This window comes from Bos mutus, chromosome 3 (genome assembly GCF_027580195.1).
Source record: "Bos mutus isolate GX-2022 chromosome 3, NWIPB_WYAK_1.1, whole genome shotgun sequence".
Classification (NCBI taxonomy): domain Eukaryota; kingdom Metazoa; phylum Chordata; class Mammalia; order Artiodactyla; family Bovidae; genus Bos; species Bos mutus.
In genome coordinates this window covers 104,274,645-104,282,684 of record NC_091619.1, presented here as the reverse complement: position 1 = coordinate 104,282,684, position 8,040 = coordinate 104,274,645, and positions in this window count along the sequence as shown.

Below are 8,040 nucleotides of genomic sequence, written 5' to 3'. Positions count from 1 at the left end.
GCTAAGCACAGAGCTCACCATAGAAAGCCCCTGAGATACCACGCACTTCCTCTCTTTCGCCACCACCAACAGAAAGGTCTGTGCCGGCATAATCTTTGGATCTGAGCTCAGGACTCTGAAATTCAAAGGGTAAGTGCAGTTTCCAAGTACCTGAGTCCGCCTTAAAAAGATAAGATCAGTACTGAACTGGAAAAAAACAGCCCTGCTGACTGTTGATTAAAGAATGTTTGATTAAAGAATGACAGAGAACATAGAATGATGTTTAGGAATATTTCATTATCCAAGAATAACTGATACCAGGAAAAGGTAAGCAAATAGCTTTCTCAAAAAGGTTTGTTTTGGGCCTTTTCATGAAAACTGAAAAACAAAAAAGGAAAAAAGGATCCCTTAGTTGAATAAGATTTAGGTTATACTTATAGCTATGTCTTTGTTCTCAGAAACTGAGATGAATAAAGTACTAATTTTATTTCCAGCGATTAAGAAAAAAATTGAATGACAGCATGAAATAACATCCTTACTTCACATTTATTCATGAAGAGTGATCATAAGGATTTTCAAAAAGGGAAAAACATTTAAGGGTTTTATGACAGGCAAACAATGGCCTGCCCAAGATGTCCACCTACTCCTAGAACCTGTGTGTGTGTGTGCGCGCGCGCTCAGTCGCATCTGACTCTTGTGACTCTTTCAACTATAGCCCACCAGGCTCCTCTGTCCATGGGATTTTTTCAGGCAAAATACTGGAGTGGGTTGCCATTTGCTCCTACAGGGGATCTTCCTGACCCAGAGATCAAACCCGTGTCTCCTGCGTTGCAGGTGGATTCTTTACCACTGAGCCACTGGGGAAGCCGTCAGAACCTATGAATATGTTATGTGACATGGCAAGAAGGAAATAAGGTTGCTAGTCAGCTGACCTTAAAAGAAGGATATATCCTGGTTTATTCAGATGGGCCCAATGTAATCACCAGGATCCTCTAAATATGAAGGGGAGACAGAGGAGTTAGTTTCAGAGAGATGCACTGTGAAAAAACACACCCTGCCATTGCCAGCTTGATAGAAGGAGCCCAGGGCCAAGGAGTACAGCCAGGCTCCAGAAGCTGGGAAAAGAGCAAGAAACAGATTCTCCCCAGGAGCCTCTGGAGGGAACACAGCTCTGCCAAAATCTTCATATTCACTCAGTGAGACACACTTTGGACTTTGGACCTCCAGAACTGTAAGATCATACATTCAGTTCAGTCGCTCAGTCGTGTCCGACTCTTTGCAGCCCCATGAATCGCAGCACGCCAGACCTCCCTGTCCATCACCAACTCCCGGAGTTCACTCAGACTCACGTCCATCGAGTCAGTGATGACATCCAACCATCTCATCCTCTGTCGTCCCCTTCTCCTCCTGCCCCCAATCCCTCCCAGCATCAGAGTCTTTTCCAATGAGTCAACTCTTTGCATGAGGTGGCCAAAGTACTGGAGTTTCAGCTTTAGCATCATTCCTTCCAAAGAAAGCCCAGGGCTGATCTCCTTCAGAATGGACTGGTTGGATCTCCTTGCGGTCCAAGGGACTCTCAGGAGTCTTCTCCAACACCACAGTTCAAAAGCATCAATTCTTTGGCGCTCAGCCTTCTTCACAGTCCAACTCTCACATCCATGCATGACCACAGGAAAAACCATAGCCTTGACTAGATGGACCTTTGTTGGCAAAGTAATGTCTCTGCTTTTGAATATGCTATCTAGGTTGGTCATAACTTTCCTTCCAAGGAGTAAGCGTCTTTTAATTTCATGGCTGCAGTCACCATCTGCAGTGACTTTGGAGACCAAAAAAACAAAGTCTGACACTGTTTCCACTGTCTCCCCGTCTACTTCCCATGAAGTGATGGGACCAGATGCCATGATCTTCGTTTTCTGAATGTTGAGCTTTAAGCCAAATTTTTCACTCTCCTCTTTCACTTTCATCAAGAGGCTTTTTAGTTCCTCTTCACTTTCTGCCATAAGGGTGGTGTCATCTGCACATCTGAGGTTATTGACAGTTCTCCCCACAATCTTGATGCCAGCCTGTGGTTCTTCCAGCCCAGCATTTCTCATGATGTACTCTGCATATAAGTTAAATAAGCAGGGTGACAATATACAGCCTTGACGTACTCCTTGTCCTATTTGGAACCAGTCTGTTGTTCCATGTCCAGTTCTAATTGTTGCTTCCTGACCTGCATACAGATTTCTCAAGAGGCAGGTCAGGTGGTCTGGGATTCCCATCTCTTTCAGAATTTTCCACAGTTTATTGTGATCCACACAGTCAAAGGGCTTTGGCATAGTCAACAAAGCAGAAATAGATGTTTTTCTGGAACTCTCTTGCTTTTTCCATGATCCAGCGGATGTTGGCAATTTGATCTCTGGTTCCTCTGCCTTTTCTAAAACCAGCTTGAACATCAGGAAGTTCACGGTTCACATATCATACATTAGTATTGTTTTTAAGTTAACAAATTTGTGGTAATTCAGCAAAAGGAATTCAGATCATTTTCTTTTGAAGTACCCAACCTGTCATATCTTTGTAGGTTTTCTCCTTCTCCGTTTTTGTTGATTTAACTTGATGAGGCCATCACTTTCCAATCGCTTAAAAGAGCCTCACTTTTTTGACTAGACACAACTACATCAGTTGTCCACAACCCCTTCCATACACTGCATGAAACCATGCCTTTCACACAAGGTTCACCGTTTTACCCTGCAATCAGTGTGCACTCTATTCGCAGTCTACTGCCCTAGGCTACAGGCTGGCCAACTTTCTGTAAAGGGCTGGATAGTAAATATGTTAGGTGTCGTGGGACACATACAGTCTCTGCTGCATGTTCCTCCTCTTCTTCCCCCCCCCCCCCACAACCCTTTAAAAGTATACAAACCATTTAGCTCATAGGCCACACAAAAAAACAGGCTGCAGAACAGATTTGGTCCATCGACTGTAGTTTTCTGACCTCTGATATAGATACAAAAACGTTAGGGAGAGGACTTCCCTGGGGGTCTAGTGGCTGGGACTCCACGTTCCCAGTGCAAGGGGCCTGGATTCCATCCCTGGTCAGGGAACTAGATCCTGCAAGCTACAACTAAAATATCCCGCGTACCTTGATGAAGACTGAAGATCCCAAATGCTGCAACCAAGACCCGGTGCGGCCAAATGATGAATGTTTTTATAAAGGTCAGGGAGAGACTGGCCCAATAAACATGGTTGATATTTTACACAAACGTTAAATGGAGAGAATTTCTGAATAATAATTAATATTAAAAGTAGCCAGTCCCTAGTGAATACTTCCAAATAATGGCAATTTTTGCTTCCTCTATGACTTTGAAACTGTGGAAACTGGAAACATAATTTGTGCATCAGCGTCCCATGTACCGTGAAGTAGCACCAGATAACAGCTTCAGTGAAAAGCAAAGATTCTCAGCCATACTACATTAATAGCTACTCTACATCTGCCAAAAGAAAAGCAGGAAAAAGTTGATGTCTGCAGTTGAACTTTTTTTTTAATTAATTTATTTTTTAATTGAAGGACAATTGCTTTACAGGGTTTTGTTGTTTTCTGTCAAATATCAACATGAATCAGCCATCGGTGTACATATGTCCCTGCCTTCTTGAAACTCCCTCCCATCTCCTTTCCCATCCCACCCCTCTAGGTTGATAGAGAGCACCTGTTTGAGCGCCCTGAGACATACAGCACATTCCCATTGGCCATCTATTTTACATATAGCAATGTAAGTTTCCATATTACTCTCTCCATACATCTCACCCTCTCCTCCCCTCTCCACGTCTGTTTCTATGTCTGTTTCTCCATTGCTGCCTTGCAAATAAATTCATCAGTACCATCTTTCTAGATTCTCTATATACGCATTGCCGGTGCTGCTAAGTCACTTCAGTCGTGTCTGACTCTGTGTGATCCCATAGACGGCAGCCCACCAGGCTCCCTCGTCCCTGGGATTCTCCAGGCAAAGAACCCTGGAGTGGGTTGCCATTTCCTTCTCCAATGCATGAAAATGAAAAGTGAAGGTGAAAGTGAAGTTGTATCTGACTCTTTAGCGACCTCATGGACTGCAGCCCACCAGGCTCCTCCACCCATGGGATTTTCCAGGCAAGAGTACTGGAGTGGGGTGCCATTGCCTTCTCTGCTATATATGCATTAGTATATGATATTTATCTTTCTCTTTCTCTTTCTGACTTACTTTGCTCTGTATAATAGGCTCTAGACAATATACAGCCTTGACATACTCCTTGTCCTATTTGGAACCAGTCTGTTGTTCCATGTCCAGTTCTAATTGTTGCTTCCTGACCTGCATACAGATTTCTCAAGAGGCAGGTCAGGTAGTCTGAGATTCCCATCTCTTTCAGAATTTTCCACAGTTTATTGTGATCCACACAGTCAAAGGCTTTGGCACAGTCAACAAAGCAGAAATAGATGTTTTTCTGGAACTCTCTTGCTTTTTCCATGATCCAGCGGTTGTTGGCAATTTGATCTGTGGTTCCTCTGCCTTTTCTAAAACCAGCTTGAACATAAGGAAGTTCACGGTTCACGTATTGCTGAAGCCTGGCTTGGAGAATTTTGAGCATTACTTTACTAGCATGTGAGATGAGTGCAATTGTGCGGTAGTTTGAGCATTCTTTGGCATTGCCTTTCTTTGGGATTGGAATTAAAAATGGCAAACCACTTCAGTATTCTTGCCTTGAGAACCCCATGAACAGTATGAAAAGGGGGTTGGATAGGTCCCCCCAAATTTCAGGTCTATCCAAAGCTCAGGATGTAATCCTATTTAGAAACAGAGCTTTTTAAAATGTAATTAGTTGAGGTCATACTGAATTAGGGTGGATCCTAATTCCAATAACTAGTGTCCTTATAAGAAGAGAAAACGCAGAGATGCATGCAATGGAAAGGGCCATGTGGAGACAGGGGAAGAGACTGTGATGCAGTTATAAGCCAAAACCTGCCGAGGACTCCTAAGAAGAGTCAAGGAAAGATTCTTCAGAAGGACATGGCCCTGCCAATACCTTGATTTCAGACTTCTAGCCTTCAAGCTATGAGAATGAATGTTTGGTTTTTAAGCCACAAAGTTTGTAGTCATTTGTATGGCAGGCCCAGAAAATGGAGAGGAGCACCGTTCGTAACCAATGACAACAGTGACACCAGTCAAATGCTAACCAGGGAAAACTGCTTATCTGCCAACTCAGATTCATCAAAAGCAAATCCTTGGTGCTTTTCTATAATAGCAGAATTGGGTGGTTAACATGTGGGTAATAGGAGGAAACATGCCATTTCCAGATGCCATTCAAAAAGCGAAAATCTAATTTTTACATTTTTCTTGGCTTATTCAACAATGCTTCCAGAAATATTGAAGTCATTTTGTTTTAAATAAACATACTAAATAGTGAACTAAGTTTTTAAACTTTGTGGTATTCAATTTCACCACTACAGAATTGAAACCATAAGTAACTTTCCAAGTATTTGGTAATCTTTATATTCAAGACTTATGGAACATAGAAAAGTTGTTGATCTGTCAGTTATTCATTCTAATTGAGCATCAATTATGTATAGAGCTCCGACTTCACTACTGGGTTCAGTTCAGTTCAGTTGCTCAGTCGTGTCCGACTCTTTGCGACCCCATGAATCGCAGCACGCCAGGCCTCCCTGTCCATTACCAACTCCCGGAGTTCACTCAGACTCATGTCCATCGAGTCGGTGATGCCATCCAGCCATCTCATCCTCTGTCGTCCCCTTCTCCTTCTGCCCCCAATCCCTCCCAGCATCAGAGTCTTTTCCAATGAGTCAACTCTTCGCATGAGGTGGCCAAAGTACTGGAGTTTCAGCTTTAGCATCATTCCTTCCAAAGAAATCCTAGGGCTGATCTCCTTTAGAATGGACTGATTGGATCTCCTTACAGTCCAAGGGACCCTCAAGAGTCTTCTCCAACACCACAGTTGAAAAGCATCAACTCTTCAGCGCTTAGCCTTCTTCACAGTCCAACTCTCACATCCATACATGACCACTGGAAAAACCATAGCCTTGACTAGATGGACCTTTGTTGGCAAAGTAATGTCTCTGCTTTTGAATATGCTATCTAGGTTGGTCATAACTTTCCTTCCAAGGAGTAAGCGTCTTTTAATTTCATGGCTGCGGTCACCATCTGCAATGATTTTGGAGTCCCCCCAAAATAAAGTCTGACACTGTTTCTGCTGTTTCCCCATCTATTTCCCATGAACTGATGGGACCAGATACCATGATCTTCGTTTTCTGAATGTTGAGCTTTAAGCCAACTTTTTCACTCTCCACTTTCACTTTCATCAAGAGGCTTTTTAGTTCCTCTTCACTTTCTGCCATAAGGGTGGTATTATCTGCATATCTGAAGTTATTGATATTTCTCCCAGCAGTCTTGATTCCAGCTTGTGCTTCATCCAGCCCAGCGTTTCTCATGATGTACTCTGCATATAAGTTAAATAAGCAGGGTGACAATATACAGCCTTGATGTACTCCTTGTCCTATTTGGAACCAGTCTGTTGTTCCATGTCCAGTTCTAACTGTTGCTTCCTGAACTGCATACAGATTTCTCAAGAGGCAGGTCAGGTATTCCCATCTCTTTCAGAATTTTCCAGTTTGTGGTGATCCACACAGTTAAAGGGCTTTGGCATAGTCAATAAAGCAGAAATAGATGCTTTTCTGGAACCCTCTTGCTTTTTCAATGATCCAGCAGATGTTGGCAATTTGATCTCTGGTTCCTCTGTCTTTTCTAAAACCTGCTTCAACATCTGGAAGTTCACAGTTCACATACTGTTGAAGCCTGGCTTGGAGAATTTTGAGCATTACTTTACTATCATGTGAGAAGAGTACCACTGTGTGGTAGTTTGAGCATTCTTTGGGAGTGGCCATGAGGAGATACCCTATATCCAAGGTCAGGAGCTGCGCTGGAGCGGTCATGAGATACCCCACACCCAAGGGCAAAGGAGAAACCCCAGCAAGGTGGTAGGAGGGGTGAATTTGCATTTAGAACCAAACCCCATTCCTGCTAGGGATGCTTAGAGGGCTCAAAAACACCTTGTGCACACCAGGACCCAGGGACCCCACAGAGACAGACAGAGCTGTGTTTGGGCATCTCTTGTGGAGGTACAGGTCAGCTGTGGACTGCCACAGGGACAGAGGCTCTGGGTGCAGCACACTTGGGTATGGCATAAGCCCTCTTGGAGGAGGTCGCCATTAACCACACCATAGAGCTGCCGGAACTTATACAGGACTAGGAAATAGACTCTTAGAGGGCACAAACAGAACCTTGTGTGCACTAGGACCCAGGAGAAAGGAGCAGTGACCCCAGAAGAGACTGACCCAGACTTGCCCCGGAGTGTCCGGGAGTCTCCAGCGGAGGCGTGGGTCCCTGGTGGCCTGCTGCAGGGTTGGGGGCAGTGAGTGTAGCAGTGCATGCATGGGATCTTTTGAAGGAGGTCGCCATTATCTTCATTACCTCCACCATAGTTTGGCCCCAGGTAAGTAACAGGGAGGGAACACAGCCCTGCCCATCAACAGAAAATTGGATTAAAGATTTACTGAGCATGGCCCCATCCATCAGAAGAAGACCCAGTTTCCCCCTCAGTCACACTCTCCCATCAGGAAGCTTCCATAAGCCTCTTATCATTCTCCATCATCGGGCAGACAGACTGAATCTGACTACCACAATCACAGAAAACTAACCAATCTGATCACAAGAACCACAGCCTTGTCTAACTCAATGAAACTATGAGCCATGCTGTGTAGGGCCACCTAAGACAGATGGGTCATGGTGGAGAGTTCTGACAAAATGTGGTCCCCTGGAGAAGGGAATGGCAAACCACTTCAGTATTCTTGCCTTGAGAACCCCATGAACAGTATGAAAAGGCAAAAAGATAGGACACTGAAAGATGAACTCGCCTCGTCAGTAGGTGGCCAAGATGCTACTGGAGATCAGTGGAGAAGTTAACTCCAGAAAGAATGAAGAGACTGAGCCAAAGCAAAAACACCCAGTCATGGATGTAACTGGTGATAGAAGCAAGGTC